This window comes from Stegodyphus dumicola, chromosome 10 (genome assembly GCF_044657685.1).
Source record: "Stegodyphus dumicola isolate Sdum_Otavi_A_Nest chromosome 10, ASM4465768v1".
Lineage (NCBI taxonomy): Eukaryota > Metazoa > Arthropoda > Arachnida > Araneae > Eresidae > Stegodyphus > Stegodyphus dumicola.
Genome location: NC_140777.1, coordinates 172316007 through 172334842, shown reverse-complemented (window position 1 = coordinate 172334842; position 18836 = coordinate 172316007). Strand labels below are relative to the sequence as shown.

The 18836-nt window shown below is 34.1% G+C and overlaps 1 long non-coding RNA gene across 7 annotated transcripts in view; it reads left to right on the top strand.

The window, feature by feature from the left end:
• Positions 1-7684, top strand: part of LOC146995202 (uncharacterized) — a 431299-nt gene extending 423615 nt beyond the window's left edge. For all 7 annotated transcript variants that reach the window (XR_015043715.1, XR_015043714.1, XR_015043718.1 and 4 more), the window contains one exon: positions 7456-7684. This is a non-coding gene — a long non-coding RNA (uncharacterized LOC146995202). The remainder of the gene's footprint in view (positions 1-7455) is intronic.
• The last annotated feature ends 11152 nt before the right edge of the window (positions 7685-18836 follow it).

The following is an 18836-nucleotide window of genomic DNA, read 5'->3' as shown; positions in this document are numbered from 1 at the left end:
ATCTAATTTTATTAAAAGTATTCTAAGAAGTCTATTAATTGTTAGGAAGATAAATTAAAAAATCTGATGTGTACACCACATTACTTTCTTATACGAAATATTAAATTATACGCAATTTTCTTGCATTTTATTTAAACATATTGAATTAACAGTTAACGAATTTTGAATTAAATGTACTTCGTGAATAGCGCATAAACCACAATAGAGTAATTACAGTTTCAACGCGAAAACAAGCTAATAACTTTCCAGAATGAATTAAGCATAACTTAATTCGCAATAATAAAAGAAGACGTTACTTTGTTGTTGCGAAGCTTAGTTTCTCTAGATTGGCTGCTAAGTAAGATTGGCTACTAAGTGCTCTCAATATTCTGCTAAGTTTCAAATGTAAACAAACATGGCGGTCATGGCAATCCAAAATTAGGCTTAGTCGCACTTAGAAAACTTTTAAACTGTTGATAATTCCACAATTATTGCATGCAGGTTAACTAAAGGCATAAAAATCTTAGACAGAACAACATCATTCAATCTTTTTAAACCAAAAAATGCACAATTTACAAACATATAATAAAGAAACTGAGTTTACTGAGCCGAGCAACAGAGTGGATATATATATATAAATATATTTATATACTTTTGGTGCTTCTGATTTAAACCAAAATACGAGGTGCTCATCTACATGTTATAGCAGTACTATGTACAAAATTTGATTTTTTGCATATGATGAAGGCGATTTAGAATGAATGTGTTATATGATCTATATATACAATGAAATCTCGGTTCTCGAATTTACTTTGTTTCTGGTGGCTATTCATCATCAGAAATATCTGTAAGCTCTAACTTTTCCTTTAGGAATTAATGCGAAATGGATTAATCATAGATTATAGTGGATCATAGATTATTACTTATTTAAAACTTACAGTAGTGCTACGTGTATAAATTTATAAAAGAAAACCAATGAAAATTACTAAATCTAAGATAAAAAAAAGTACACAAAATGTTAATAATGAGATAAAATAGACGAAACCTTAATTAAATTTAATCACACCTGAAAGAAGGGAAGTTGGATGGTATAAGTGGTAAGTGATAAAGAAGAGCGAAGAAAGAGATGTTTTTGTTTCTGTGAAAATTCCTCTTCTACAAAAACATCAGACAACTCTATAAGCATTTATTTGCTTTTAACTAACCCGTTATTTTATGTTAAATATCATTACTGTCATTCTCCCTTTCCGTTTTTCTACCAGAATCCTAATTTTTAGTTCGCGCATATTCAAATGAAGTAGAAAGGGATACTATTTAAAGGAAGGTTTTCGTTGCTTTTTTCTTGCTAATAATGCTTGTCAGGCCGGTATAAAGTTGAGCCAACGTGCGCGTTAATCATTTCTGTGTAGCCTTTGGGTAACTTAACACTTATTTTAAATCTGAATTCCTATCATTTTGAGTTGCACACAAATGTTGACTGTTTTATAAGCAAAAGATGTGCCTTCTGATAAATTATATGAGTTCTGAATAAAAAGGTCTTTTAGACTGTTTTCACGTTCTATTATGTCTGTTTAAAGATTTACCACAAGTTACGCTTGTAGAGACTTTAGAATATTTTGAAACAGGAGGCTTGAAAAATTAACACTGCCCTGGCCAGGACTCGAACCAAGACCTCTCGAATACGCGTTGAGTGTGTTACAGTTACACTACGAAGGTATGCTGGGAGGAGAGAGATTATACCTTATACACTTTGCTACAGGCATAATCGTTATAACTGTCTTTCTGGGGCATATTCTTTTATTTTTCTTTACTTTTAAGCTTCAATCGAGTCTACTTAAAACTCACTGGGCCTTCGTTTTCCTCAACATTTCTCCAACGTAAAACCTTTTAAAATCTGGGCAACGTTGGTTGACTAGGTTTTAAAAGGTTTCTAAAGTAAAACATGGCATTTTTACTGAAAATGCTTTTCTGTAGTTCTCTAATGCTTTATCAGGATGATATTATTATAAAGTTTCACTTTACCCATTTTGTATAAATTTCGTGGATCAAAGAACTAAAAACATCTTCTCTTATTTCATCTTCATCAAAAAATAATCGACTTTAGTTGCTTTTTCTTTGAGCATTCCATTTCTTTCTTAATGAGCTAGCTCAATTTTTATTTTTATTGTGTTTAAAGCAAAGTTTCTAATCTTCATTGTTAACTTCCAAGCACATGATATTTCTTAAAGATACTGTATCATAGGAGAATATCCTTAAGATATTATATATTTTCTTGCCTTTTGCTTTTATAAATATTCAATCGCTCTGAAAAGTTTTACGGAATTCTAAAAATCACTAAACACGCTTAATATTAAAAACTGGGGGGAAAATCAGTAAATATTTTTTTGTAATTTTAATCATTTATCTCTCTCTATATATAGAGAGAAATAGATAGGTTTTGCGTTGAATCACTTTTAAAATTGTTGTGCCAAATATTATCGCCATATATATTGCAGAGTGATTGAGTGACGGAGGACGTGGGCACTGTTCCTTTACCATAGTGGTTAATCAGTGCACCACCACGTCCACCATTATCTAGAGCAGCCGTTGGTTTCCTATATATTGTAGAGACATTAGAATTTTTTAGAGGCCGGAGAGATGAAACATTGGCAATCGCCTTTGCCGGGAATCGAACCACGGATCTCCGGACACCGGCAGACCCAATGTGCAGAACCACTACACCACGAATGTACGCTAAGAAAGTGGGAAAATACCTTAAATACTCCCCTTTTTAAAGGGAGACTAGGGTTTTTAGGGGACCCAATTGCCAAATCCTGGGTGTGGAGAATCATCATCCACAAAACGTTTAGTTCGGGCGCCACTGTAGAGACATTAGGTAATTTTTTGGAGGCCGGAGAGATGAAACATTAGCAATCGCCTTCGCCGGAAATCGAACCACGGACCTCTGGAATACCGGCCCAGCGCACAGAACCACTACACCACAAAGGCACGCTAGGAAAGTGGGAGAAATACCTTATAATATATATATATATATTTAAAGAAATAAAATGAATACATAATGAATCTATAATGGAAAATCTTCATGAATGTATGTATGTTTCTCGTGTTGTGAGAAAACAGCAACTGTGCCTAGAGCCATCTAATTTTGAATAACATATTCCTGCGCCCGAATGTGGCATTGAAATATATAATGCATTTTTTTTCCTCTTTTCCGTATGCCTTCGTGGTGTAACTAAGAGCACGTTGGACGCGTAATTAGGAGGTTGTCGGGATTTGTATTTATTTTAACTAATAATTTAAAGTTTTATTTGAAACTTTCCTATAAGCCTTCATTCTCCTAATTGTCAGTGCCAGAATAGTTAAAGTTAAATGTTGTAGCGCACGTGAACGAATGCAAATTTTCTATGTTGAAGGAGGTAGTTAAAAGCCGAGTTTCGGTAGGAGTTAGGCCGTAGGTACATTTGATTATTGCTGGTTCAAGCGGCTTAATTGCATTGCTTTGCTGCCACTTGCTTAGAAGGGGGTTGAAGTTACGGGATCTTGCTCAGCCCTGCAGGCTAGTTTTATCGCTTGTTAATCTAGTTTCAATGACCTGACTTTCAGTTACCGCCCAAGTAAAGGCGAAGTTTGTTAGCATCGAGTTGACGCATTGTAAAATTTAAAGAGTTAATAAAGGGTTTGAACCCGTGTAGTTTCCTTCTACTCCAGTTTACAGATGCAGAATCCAGGTTTAACCCACCTGGACTCTACAAGGTTCGGAGTTCAAATCCCTGCAAGGGTTTTGTGGATTTCTTTAGTTTCCTCACATCGAAAAATTATAAAAGACCCTACAGGTGGCGTCCAAACAAAAAATAATTCATCACCTCCAGAGTTTGGCGATTAGATCCCCTAATCTCCAGTTGCCTTTTAAAAGGGAGAGTAAATAAGATATTTTTCTTCCTCCTATCTGCATACCTTCATAGTGTAACTGGAAGCACGCTCAACGCTCAACGGAGTTCGAATCCCGGCGACGGCATTGCGGAATTCTACAGTTTTCTGTCACCAAAAAATTCTAAATAACTCTGTAGATTTAGCAATTAATATCAGCTGCGATTTATCAGATCGGTAACGCTCATGTATTTTAAGCCTTGTTTGAGCTAAACACTTAAGGTTTACCGTTTTAAGTAATTTACTATTGACTTTAAAAACGAAAATTCTAAAGGTATTATTTCTGCTTTAGCAAGCATAATATTGTTACGAAATGTACAGGCGCGGTAAGATGGCTTCCCCGCAAAGCAGATTCAGGGTTGTCATAAAATGGCAAGGGAAAGCAGGGTTGCCACATTTGACGAGAAATCGCCCATTTGGCGACAAATTTGGCGATATCCCATAGACGGATGGAGAACCTTCTGGAAAGAATTCTTACCGGTTTAGCCCAGAATGTTCTCCAACACTCCTCGAAAGCTATATAAACCCTGCTGGTCCGCAGTCAGTTAGTGTGTGCCTCGTCTAGCGAGCTGATACTCAGTCATTGAGTGAGCATCTCGAAGTCTAGCGCCGAGTGGGTCGTCGAGTGCATCGAAGAGTCTGTTAATGTTTCGCGGTTAGAGCATCGTCGAGAGAGTATGTTAAGAGACTGAACCGAAGAGTCGGGAGCTGTGCTCTGTGTATCGTCGAGTGCATCACGAGTTGTGGCGTGGAGAGTCTCGAGAGTACGTGAAGTTCCGAGAACGACCGAGCAGAGTCGGGAGCTGTACTCTGGTGCTTTGCAGTGAAGCTGTCTCCACCGTTATTGCCTGACAGTGTGAAGGCTGTGCCGCTTATTGTTCCAGAGTGTTAATTGTAGATCTTCGATGACTGTAAAAGTGTTTTGGAGCTGACCTGATTAATATTGGTAAATAAAGTGTGTTTCGATACTTCATCAAGTGTCGTCGTCATTCACTCCAAATCTGCGAACCCCGTACGATCGTGAAGGAAGCCTATAACGTAACAACTCTTGTCAGAAGAAAAAAACGTAACAATATTAAAGGCATCCGTTAGTTTTAAAATAATATATGTCATTATGTTCTCCACTAAAATAATACTAAAGTTTTTAAAATCTTTAAAGAACTTTCTCTTGTAAACTTCTTTATCATATAATGCATAAGTAAAATGCTTTATGTAAACCTTCATTCATATAATCTCTTTTTATGCTGAATATTTATTAGTGTTTGGAATTATAAACAGCTTTCAATTTAATTCAAAAAATTAAAACAAACTCTTAAACTTAGTTTTAACATGCTCACATCATTTCTGAAGAATACTAAAATCTAAACTAAATTTAATGGTATTACTCTTATATCATTAGTTTTCGTACGCTTCGATCTAAAAGAATAAAAACTTTGTTTTTATAACATGGATATTTCTGTCACAAAAATAAGAATCAATATAGTTTCGCAGAGAAAAATCTGACAAAAATATTCCAATTAAATTGATTTTACGACGAAAGAGATTGCAGTTTCCCGTAAAGCAGTTTTAATATACGCATAAAATGAATAATAATAAGTATATTTTTATAAATTTATATATAAATAATTATAAATTTTTTTATAAATTTAAATTTAGCAAGTACATTTTTATAAATTTAACTGTAGTGTACATTTATGTTTAAAAAAATGTAGTTGTTTTGCATACTTTCTTGTTACGGTCAGTTTTATGGAATTTCAGATTTTATTTCATGGGAACTTTAAATTTTTGAATTAATATCTATTTAAAATTTAAATGACGATCTAAAAAAAGCATGATACGACATAAAATATCAAATAAAAAGAGTGTAATGCAATTTCTGAATAACAGGTTTCGTGATTTAATTTTACTAAAAACATAGTAATTCTATTAACTAACTTAAATCGCATCATCTGGAGAAAAGCTGCTGAAAAGCGAAATGCACTTCGAGAATAAACATTATCTGTTGCATTTCGAAACCGAGACATTGAGACTAGGAATGGAAGATTCCTTTAATAGTAGTCGTAGCCCCTGAGGATTCTTTTTAGAATTGAGATCTCATGGGTGTTGCTTTTCAATTGCTGCAAATTTCTTTAAAAGCCAGAAATTACTATTTTCAAATCTTAGCAAAGGTAAACCTTCCACTAAAATTTCAATTTCATAATTAGAATCGCATGTTCCGCATTCGAATTATTCTTGTTTTTTTCACACTTTTAGCTAATCATCAAATATAAATGTGAATAAGGGCAATATTTTAAGATATTACATTCTAAAAGATCAACAAGTTTTGTATGCATACTATAAGGTACTGCCCTCCGTCCAGCATGCCTTCGTGGTGTAACGGTAAGCCCACTCGGCGCGTATTCAGAGGTTCAGGTTCGAGTCTCGGAGAGGACATTGCACATTTTTCACGTCTCCAGCATTGAAAAAAAAAATTAATGTTTCACAAATGGCGGCCGAACAAAAAGATGGTGGACGATTAGTCACCACCAGGAGTTGGCCATTGGTTTCTCTAATCCCCAGTCGCCCTTTAAAAAGAGGAGTGCATAAGGTATTTTCTCTCTCCTTTCCGCATGCCTTTATGGTGTAAGTGGAGGTATACTCGACGCGGATTCGAGAGGTCCAGGGTTCGAGTCCTGACGAGGGCATTGTATATTTTTCATATACCCTGCTATCAAAATAACATAATGATTCTCCAGTACAAACAAATAGAGATCAGAAGAAGGTCAAAAGGTCAAGCAAATTTCGATTGTAGAAATCTGAAAAATAATTTAAAGTTTTTGGTTTGGAATTTAGAGTATCATTATTTTGTAGTGCTTATGTTTATGCAAGTTCTAACGATTAACTTTATTTAAAAATGATTTGCTGGCTTTTCTTTTAGCATCAAATGTTTTACCTTTGCAATGTTCGAAACATTCCACTTTTACCTTTGATATGTATTTAAATTTTTCCACTTGAAGCCAAACTCTAACGTACGTACGTTTTTTCCTCTCCTGCTGACAATATTACCTATTGTAGCTTTAGATATTGAAAACTCATGACTTTCACAACCTTTTTTAATAACTAACTACGAATAATTTTCTTCGTATAGAGCACAAACATAGCCTTCTATTCATTCATTCTTTAAAAGTGCCATTTTGCAAGAAAATAAAACTGTCGAGTATCAGACGGTAATTTATACTTTCAAAAATATACATGGAAAAAATATCTTATCAAAAATACAGCATCTAAAAAAACTTCTAAGCAGACTTTTTTTTCTTATAACAAAGAACGTAGTCTAAAAAATAATAAAAACGTTAATAAACGTTTTTATTATTTATTATCATAAACGTTAATTTATTAAAAATAATAAAAACGTTAACGTTCATTAATTGCTTAATGAATTCTCTGTCCATGGAACTTAACAGAAAAATTATGTAAAAATTATTTTCGTAAAAATTTTTTATAAAATTTAATTATACTTTTAAAACTAAACCCAAAGTTCAGATATTTCTTTACTGTTCTATTTTTCAGGTGGAAGGGAAAAATTTCTTCTGGATCTCCTGAATCTGACATGGAAAAATATGCACTATAACCATTCTGAGATGAAAGATGTCGCCTGTACATTTGTTTTTTCCTCATGCTATTAGTTTTTGCAGAAAACCCAATATCCAAGGCGAGACAACTAACTTGAAAATCTATTTCTTTTAGAGTGAAAAATTTCATCCTGTTGTGTATTCTGAATAAAATTAATATATATTTTTTTAGTTTCTTTTCTTGATATTTTTGTGCAACTTATTGTTTTACGAAGTCGAGATACCACTAAATTAGAAAATCTGAGCCAAATGAATTTACTGTTATTTAAGAAATGTTCTTTTTATTATTCGCATATGCAATTTTTTTAAATAATTAAAAAAAAGAAAATAAATTAATTATTGCTACGTAAACTACAAAATTTTACTATTCTCGCTTTTTTATATTTCGTTCCTGATAAACTATTGTAAAAACATAAAATAAAGAAAATTGTTTAAGTTCAAAGATTTTGAACGGCAAATGAAAAGCATCATGAAAACTTTTCATGAATATTTCTAATACAATAATTTAGTTCTACACTCAGATGCCTTCTTGAATTTATCCTGTTTTAAAACAATCTGAAGGAAACACTATTCACCACATCAAACAGAAAAACAAATTATAGAGTTAGAAATATAAAGATTTTGTAAACGTACAAAGAAAAATACATTACCCTAGTATTCGTTAACTTCATATTCTGCATAAGTACATAATACTGGATCCCGAATTATTTATCATTAAGCAATATATATATTGTAAAGTGAAATATGGCTATTTTGTAAATTTTTTAATAAGATATTTTTTGAATAAAATTATTTTGTAAAGCGAAATCAGTACTACAAAGGGAAATCAATATTTGATTATTTGGAGTAATTTGCTTTCAAAACATAAGATATTTGTAAACAAATTCAAAAACACATAGTTAAGCAATGATTGAATCTAAGTGTAAATAAAAAAAAAAAATTCTGATAATTCTAAAGCAACAAGATTAGAAAGTTAGAAATATAATCAAATAAGAAAAAGGAAACTTCGACTAAATACTAAAACTAACGACTAAATAACAAGCATTTAAAACAGTCTATAATTATAACAAGCATATTTAAAAGTCATTGAATATAAATTCTGATTTCACTTGTTTCCTTCTATTGATCGTAAGGCTAATCGACACAATCGAAGAAAACAAAAATCTGAAAGCTTTTATATTTTACATTACCCCCAAAGGGGCGTTTTTTTAACGTTTTGCGTGTTATCTTTATTTTTTAAATATCATGGTCTTCGCACATAATCTATAAAATTCAGTTCAACAGCAATATCGCAAAATAATTTTAAAATGAGCATATTTTTAGAATTTCCGATACAGAGTCTTTGGCTGAAATATTTTTTTTCGTATTGTGTAGCCATTGTTCGGTTTGAAATTGTTGAAATTCTTAATCAAAAATTCTAATGTCTGACAAAATATGAAATAGATAATAAAACAAATTCCAAATTAGGGCTTTTAGACGTCCATATTCGCTGGAGGATTACGTTATTCAATATTCGATGGCTCTAGGTACTGTTATTTTATCACAATGCGAGAAACATATATATATTTATGCAGATTTTTCATTATTTAATTTCTTTAAATATAATACAGGGCGATAATATTTGGTGACAAAAATTTGAAAAGTGTATCAACGTTTGTAGTGAATCAACGCAAAATGCCAAAACGAAATTAATAGTCCTTCTGGGCAAATTGCTCCTTTGGACTAAAAAAATCAATTTTTATTCGTGGATATTTCGCATATCATCTTTCAAAGAAAATTATTAAATGCTGAAAAGATAACAAAATTATATTTCGAAATACGGAATATAGTTTTGTGTCATCTTGTATTTGACACCTCTCAAATGATAAGTAGATTTTATTTAAACTTGGCTTTTATAATTAAATCTTAATCACGAATTTTAAACGAAAATTGATTAGTGCAGATAATATTTAAAAAATATCTGATTTGGGAACCATAAGGCTTCATTGTACGGCCTATTAAATTATATGCATTTTTGCTGCATTTCGTTTAAACTTATTTCCTCGAATTTCATTACAGATATATTTCTCATTCAATTAATTCAGTTCTCAGTTCGCGACAAGGCAGAAATGCATAAAAACTCAATTCATCTTCATTAAAAAATGTCGAATGCAGAAAAACTTAAAACAGGAAATACAGTTTAAAACAGTTAAAAAAATATCATTAAAATTAGAGTTTTTACACCAAAACAAGCAATTTGATCAATGAACACGAAGACAAAATTTTTGGTGCACAAAACTGAAAATTAACTTTCGGTACCACCGTGCAAAAACACTCTGAATTTAGTGCACCAACTGAATTAATTCATTGTTCTACTATGAGTTTCAAATGTAAACAAATGATGGCCTCGTTAAGTTTAGTGCCACTTAAACTTTTAAATTGTTAATAATTCTACAACTATTGCATGCAGTTTAGCTAAAGGCATAAAAACTTTAACCGGAACATAAAAACAATATAATCCAATCACTTTTAAAGCAAACAAATGACTAATTTACCAGCATATAAGAATAAAAATACTGAGCTCACCGAGCTGAGTAACAGAAGAGCAATATATATATATATAGAGAGAGAGAGATTTGGTGCTGCCGATTTCAACGATGGTGAGAGGTGCACAACTAGATCATATAGCAGTTCCATATACAAAATTTCAACGGTCTGTGCTACTCGTTTTTGAGTATGCGAGATATACACAGACATCACGAAACAATTCTCCTCTAAATCCATTTTACAATCCGTTTTGGAAGAAAGAGTCTTTTATTCTATCCGTAAGTACAGATGTTACGCAAAAAAATCATTCAAATGGATACGAGAGCAATTAAAATGGATATTTTCGTTGAAATATGATACCCGAAATTTCCTTTACTTCGTATAAGGAAGTAAATAAATTAAAATAATACGATACTTATCAATTAACGTTTAATTAAAAGAAAATTAAATTACTTAGTTTTACCTCAAGTTTCTTTTCTTCAGTGTAAAAACTGTCTTCAATACTTGAAACTCATTGATGGGCGTGCATTTTAGGAAGTCCTTTTTCATTGTAAAACAAACTTTTAAAAATTAGGGTTTTCTTAGATGTGCAGCCCTTTAGCATTCACATTAATACCGCTATTTAAAAGCATGAGAAACTGCTACTAACAGATAAATCTTCAGAGTTCATTACTTTCTTTCGGTAATCCCTTAAGAAGATAAGGAAACTTATTAATATAATAAAAAAATCCTAAGTTACTTAGACAAGTTTACTCTAATACTTTATCAGATAAGTCTTCTTAAATTATGTTGAAGAAAGAAAATTTTCATTAAAAATTCATTGAAACATCCCCTTCTCATTAATATAATCGCATACAGCAAATACGTTGAGATACTGATATTTATTAAGTGGACACTAGCGTAATAGAAAACGCTAAGAAATATATCTCATGGGGACGCCAAATGATCTCCTTGTATGGTCTATTAAATTGCATACATTTTTGCTATACTTCATTTAAAATTTATAAGGTATTTCTCCCGCCTTTTTAGCATGCCTTCGTGGTGTAGTGGTCAGCATACTCGGCGCGTATTCTAGAGGTCCGAGGTTAGAGTCCGCCTTCGTGGTGTAGTGGTCAGCACACTGGGCGCGTATTCGAGAGGTCCGTGGTTCGACTGCCGGCGAGGGCATATCTCATTTGTTATCTCTCTTGCTTCAAGAAAATCCTAATGTCTACAGTTTATTTCCTCGAATTTTATTAGAGATACATTTCTAATTCAATCAACTCAGTTCGCACTTCGCGGCAAAGTAAAAATAAACAAAAACTCACTCTTCATTGAAAAGGTTGTAGAATACAGAAAACCTTGAAACACCAGATACAGTTAAAACGTTTTAAAAAAAAGGTATTTTTACGATTAAAATTAGTTTCTGCCAAAACCAAGTGGGTAGAAAGACAAAATTTTCGGTGCACAGAATTGAAAGTTAACTTTTGGTCACTCTAGGCAAAAAGACACCGAACTCGGTGCACCATCTGACTTAATTCACTGCTCTTCTAAGAGTTTCAAGTATAAACAAATGGAGACATCGTTAGGCTTAGCAGCGCTAATTAAACTTTTAAATTGTTAATAATTTTACAATTCTACAACTATTGCATGTAGATTAACTAAAGTATAAACGCCTTAACCTCAACATAAGAATAACATAGTTCAATCCCTTTTAAACCAAAAAGTGCACAGCGAAGATGCTATGCATTAACTATTATACAATGACATACTATTAAATGATGTAGTGCGTACGCGACTGGATGAAATTGTAATTCTTTTTCACTGTTATGATTTTATTCACATATTTCTAGCGTGAAAAAAGGTATGCTCTTTTTAGAACTACTTTTCAAGTTAATGTTTTTCCAAGATCCTCCAATTAATGAACCAATATAAAATAAGCACGGTAAGTAATAAAAATCAATATAATTTAAGGCAGAATATTATCTTGACCTGGTTTCCAAACGAACGGTCTGACTACATGGCCGTTTTTCGTATTTTTCACCATGTGTAAAGTGAATGCGAACCTGTTTCCTTAAAAAAATCCTCTCCGAAGGTATCTCTTAATTTAGGCGCATAGTCTTCATGTGCTAGTTCTATAGTTAAAGAACGAACCTAACCTATGAAAACCCCTCTCGTATTCGCAACACACCCATTCAGCACTTTGCTACAATTTGCATCCGATTTGAACTGCCAGTGTTCAGAGGTTTCATGCTCTTTGTTACTCAGATTTAAATACAGATGGGCTAGCTTCTCTAAGCTTCAGTCTAATCACTGTCTGAGAAAGTAGACTTCATGTACAGAAAACCTGAGCATTAAAGTGTAGAGATACTAAGATTTTTTTAAGCGAGAGATATGAAAAATGAGCAGTACTCTCGCAGGAACTCGAAACTGGATCTCTCGAATACGCGTCGAATGTACTAACCTTACACGAAGACATGCAGAAAGGAGGGAGAAAATATCTTGTAAAATGCCCTATTGCTAGCTGTAAGTAGCTGCTATCATACCTTGGCAAACTGCCCACTCAGAAATAAACAGGTGTTTAAAATCTATAAATGTGGGGTTATGCAATACAGGTATACCACGAGTTAAACATAACTAACTAATTTTATTTATAAGATTAATCAGATGAATCGATGATAAAAGATTAAATTAACATAGGTGGTGATGGATGGAATTGATATAAAAGCTGCAACCGTACAATTACATTAAGTCGACGAACAGTACAGTCACAATTCATAAAAATGATTACGTCTTACAGAACTGTCAATTAGGAGGGCATAACTGGAAATCTTAAATCCTCTAACAGTCCTCGGTATAAACAAGACAGGGCACGTCTTGCCCTCATCCATGGCTAGCTGTAGACATCGTCTGCTTGCACCCGAAACCTAAAGAATCTTGGATCCTCATCCCTGTTCATTGGAACACATCTTGTTCTGGGCAGTTCCAGAGCTCGTCTGCTGCTCTGGGCTGGAGGGCTATAGTGATCAAAATGGATATATTCGTTGAAATAGGATACCCGAAATTTTTCGTGATTACATTACTCCTTTACTTCGTATAAGAAAGTAAAAAGAAAGATTTTTCTCAATGCTAGAACAAGTTTCTTAACTTTTCCAAATCTGTAACTCTTGAATCACCTTAAAGAAAAATAAAATGGAGTTAAATTTGCAATTCCTGGCATTCGTTGTTTTGTGATGTTTGTTTTGGAATTTGTAATCTAATCTACACTATTTGGAAATGTAATGATAGTCATTTAATATCAACAGCTAATATTTCCTTCAAATAAATCCATATTTTTTATCCTCTTTTATCACTGGATTTGTTTTTATCCAGAAGTTGCATCTAGGAAAACATTCTAGATGCATTTAATGTTTCAAAAATATGCATTACGATTATAAACCAGGCTCTGTACATTTGAAAAAACAAACGCTTTTTCTATAGAAAATTGATATTCTCATTGCTCAATACTTTTTTAATTTTATGAAGTAAAAAACTTAGCTAAAATTATTTATAGCTCAGAATTGATTTGTACGCAAATTGTTTATACTCGTACAGTGGATGGACAAAAATATAAAAACACCTTGTGAAATGCATGTTTGAAAAGAAAGATTGATTTTAATGAAATATGTAGGTGGCGCTGGCGTTTTTGACTACTGACGCCATCTATACAACTTCGTAAATGTGCTAAACAGTTCAGTTGTTGTCGGAGTACTGTTATGTGAGGTTGTCATTGCATTATGTCAGAGTTAACAGACTTCGAACGTGGGCAAATTGTTGGAGCACGTATGGTAGGTGCTTCCGTAAGCAAGGTAGCCGAGGTGTTTAGTGTTTCAAGAGGTACTGTATCGAAGATTTATTCCATATATTTGAAAAGCGGAAAAACATCATCTGCTAAATCACAGCGCGGACGAAAGTGTGTCCTGAGTGATCGTGACAAACGATCATTAACGGCAATTGTGACGAAAAATAAGAAGACCACAGCTGCAAAAGTTACTGCTGAAATGAATGTTGTGTTACCAAACCCTGTGAGTACCAAAACAATTAGAAGGGAGCTTCATAAACAGGGAATTGCTGGCCGTGCTGCAATTGAGAAGCCACTCATCAGTGATGCTAATGCCCATAACAGGAAAAGGTGGTGTTTAAGTCATAAAGCCTGGACTATAGAGCAGTGGAAGCGAGTAATATGGTTTGACGAGTCTTCTTTCACATTGTTTCCCACTTCTGGCCGAGTTTACGTCTGGAGAACGCCATCTCAAGCCTATAATACAGACTGCTTGTTGCCAAGAGGGAAACATGGCAGCCTCATGATAACTGTGTCAGGGCACATAACTGCCAAGACTTATGTGAACATTTTGGCCGATCAAGTTCATCCCATGGTACAAACTTTGTTCCCCGATGGTGATGGTGTCTTTCAAGACGACAAAGCCCCTGTTCCCACAGCTCACATTGTCCAGGACTGGTTTTCTGAGCACGAGGATGAGTTGTCCCATCTCCCCTGGCCACCACAGTCACCAGACCTGAATATTATCGAACCTTTGTGGTCTACATTGGAACGGAAAGTGCATTCTCGTTATCCACCGCCAACATCGTTATCTGAACTTGCCACCGTTTAGCAGGAAGAATGGTATAATATTCCCTTGGCAAACATACAGGAACTGTATTTATCCATTCCGAGAAGACTGCAAGCTGTTTTGGATGCCAACGGGTTTCCTACACCATATTAAGCAAAGAAACATGTTTCTTTAAAGGTGTTTCCATATTTTTGTCCAACCCCTGTACATACAAAGATAGAGTCAAAGAAATGCCAAAATGTTTTTAAATTCCTATAGAATTATTAATTTTTTAGTGAAACTTCCCATAACGTGCCGTTAGATTGAAATATTGGAAATGATGTATGATAAACCCTTTTCAAATAACACACACACATATATATGTATACAGGGGGATTCAGAATGCATCATCAATATTTAGTGGGGAGATAGGGAATAGGAAAAGAGGGATATTTCACATAGGAAAGCATGAACGCAGAGCATGGTGGTATAGAGGGAGCTGTGTGTACACAACTTCCATACATAAGCATAGTTCTTTGACGCGTGCAGTCTCGTCATTCGACTAGATGACTTTGCAGAAGTAACATGAACCGGTATACGTGGAACGAACTTGCAGATATGCATGTAACTTACGGTGAGGCAGGAGGAGGATGTCTTCGAGCAGGCAATTGTATGCAGCGCTCTTCTCCAACCGCCATGTGCCACATCAGCAAATGTTTTCACTTATTCAATGACAACTGTATGAAACAGGATCGTTTGCTACTGGTAATGTTAATCGAAGGAGGCGCCGATCGACACGGACAATTGCAGTAGAGGAAGCTATCCTACAGAAAATCGACAAACAGCTTGGTACTAGCGCACGAGGTATGGCTATGCAGTTTGAAATTTCGCAAGCAACAGGGTTGCGGATATTACATGATGAAGGGTTATATCCGTTTCATCTGCAAAGAGTGGAATTACTGGCAGTAGACGACCATCCCAAGCGTGTTATTTTTTGCCAGTGGTTCATGCAGAGAACAGCCATTGATTCCAGTCTCCCAACGTTTGTTCTTTTCACTGACGAAGCGTTTTTCACTCGAGACGGTGTCTTCAACACACACAATTTGCATGTGTGGGGTCATCAGAAACCACACAGTACAAGACCTGGAGCTGCGCAACAACGTTTTACTGTCAATGTGTTGACTGGGATTGTCTGTGACTCTTTGTTGAGCCCGTATTTACAACCGTCCCGTTTGGACGGTGCCAAGTACCTGACACTTCTTCAGACTGTTTTACCGGATCTTTTGAACGAGGTTCCTGATGGTATTATCCGGCGAATGTGGTTCCAGCGTGACGGCGCTCCTGCACATTTAGCAAATGTTGTACGTGCTTACCTAAGCAGAAAGTTTAGTGGACAATGGATTGGTCGCGGTGAGACCCGTTTCTTGGCCACCACGTTCATCGGATTTATGTGCAATCGATTTCGTTGTATGGGGTGCTGTGAAAAACATGGTGTACGAGACCCCTGTTGATAGTGCTATGGACCTTGTAGCACGTATATCGGTTGCTGTCGCAAACATCCGAGAAATGGCAGACATATTCCAGAAGGTCCAGTTGTCCATGCAACGCCATTGTGAGTCATGCAGTCTAGCACATGGTCGGGCACCTCTTGTAAGTCTGTAAAACCGACGCAAATAAATGTTACATGTAAGATAGTAAATGTGTATTTTTCTTACTACTTCCTTCTTATGTGTTCTTTCCATCATTGAACTGGAGTCATTTTGCCCTACCACATGGCATATGCGCGCATACATTCCTATGTGAAATCTCCTTCTTTTCCTATTTCCTACATCCCCACTAAATATTGATGATGAATTCTGAATCCCGCTGTATGCATGAATAGATTGATAGACAGATATAAAAATAAATACAAAGTAAAAAAGGGAAAAAGTACATCCCAGTCAGAAATTAAACATAAGACTTCATGAATAAAAAGGTACACAATTTTCCGCAAAGTTTGAAATTAAAGTTCAGAGTTTTTTTAGTTTGAAATTACAACATAAATTTGAAAAGTTTGAAATTATAATGCAGATATTTACTCGCTTTTATTGAATTTTTTACTTCCTTGTACAACGTAAAGGAAGTATTGTAATCGCGAAAAATTTCGGGTACCATATTTCAATGAAAATATCCATTTTGACCGCTATCGAATGCAATTTAACGATGGTTTTGCGTGACATCTGTACGCAAGGACAGAATAAAGGACTGTTTTTTTTCAAACGAATTATAAAACTGATTTAAAATGGTTTTAAAGGAGATTATTTTCGTAGCGTCTGTACGTACGTACGTATGTATCTCGCATGACTCAAAAACGAGTAGCCTCAGAACGTTGTAATTTTGTAAGGACTGTTGTAGCATATAGTACTGTGCACCTCAACTTTTTGGTGACAATCGGCCGCACAAAAATGTATATATATATATACATATACACCCACTTTGTTACTCGGCTCCGTGAGCTCAGATTTTTATACTTATATGTTGGTAAATTGTGCATTTCTTGCTTTAAAAATGATTGAAATATGTTGTTCTTATTTTCCGGTTTAGATTTTTATGCCTTTAGTTAACTTGCATGTTTTAAATGTAGAATTATCAACTTTTTAAAAGTTGTTAAGTGCACTAAGCCTAATTAATGTTTTTACCATGGCTAAGCCTAATGTTTTTTCCATTTTTACCATCATATTTGTTTGCATTTGAAACTTAGCAGAAAAGTTGATTTGTTGCCAATCTAGAGAAACCAAGCTTCGCAACAACAACGTAACGTCTTCTTTTATTATTGCGAATCGAATTATGCTTAATCCATTCTTGAATTATCATTTAGGTTATTAAATTAAAACATATATTGATTCAGCGTCCACAACAACAGCGCCAGTTTCTACGCCTTCCGTATCTTTCTGCCGAGTGAGACCAAAAGTAAGCTTTCGGTTTTGTGCACCGAAAAATCTGCCTTCCTGCCCGCTGACCGAATTGCTTGTTTTGCGTAGAAACTGTAATTTTAGTTGTAAAATCATTTTTTTTTAAATTGTCTTAACTGTGTTTTTTGTTTTATTTTTTTCTACATCATTCAATTTTCAATATAGATATTTTTAGTTTTTATGTATTTATGCCTTTTCGCGAAGTGAGAACTGAATTCATCGAATAAGAAATATATCACTAAAAAAATTCGAGGAAAACGTTTAAATGAAACGCCGGAAAAAATTCGTATAATTTAATATTTCGTACAAGAAAGTCATGTGGAGCACATATCAGATTTTTTTAAATGATAAGTTAGCATATTTTCATAAAATTTGCAAAACAGTTTTGAGGATTTGATGTCTAGAGCAGAGGTTCTGGACCAGGGGCGAATTTCGTAGTTATACAGGTGAATTTGGTCAGTCTTTTTTTTTTAACCTGTTATGCATTTAGTTTTAGTTTATAAATATATAGAAGATTACTTTATGCAAACTTTGGTATTTATCTGTATTGTCATTACTTTTTCTTGTTTAATTTATAAAACCCATATAAATTTAATCTAAATTAAAGTAAATTGATACGTATGTTTCGAGTTTGGGAAAGGAAGATGAGGGAACGATCATCTAGCAAGGGGTGCATTACAAAAACAATTGGTCTAGAGTAAAATTTTACAGAACTGTTAAATGATGGTATGTCACATAATATTTCATTCATATTTTTATAAGTTAGATTCTGCAACCTTCCAGCATGCTTTCGTGTTGTAATAGTCAGCACAATCGGCGTCTATTCGAGAGGTCCAGCTGAGGGGATTGCCCATCATTTCCATCTCCTGCTTCAAAATAATGTACTAACTCTACAAGCGTACATCTTTCTTCGTTGTAGAAAAGCAAATTTTTAATTTAAAGTTGTGTCGAAAGAAAATTAAAAATTTATCTTTAACGCAAGTTAAAATTTAAATTGAAACTGAAATGGCAAATTAAAAATTTACCTTCAATTGACGTAATTTAGAGACATTTATAACATTAAATTGCTATCATAAAATACCTTTAAAAAATACCTAATATCTCTGCAGTGGCACACGAACTAAATGGTGGTGGATAACAATTTGTCATTACCATTATTTAGCGATTGGGTTCTCAAATCCCCAGTCGCACTTCAAAAGAAGGAGTACATAAGGTATTTTCTTACTTCTTGCGCGCATGCCTTCGTGGTGTAATGGCAGTACACTCGGCGCGTA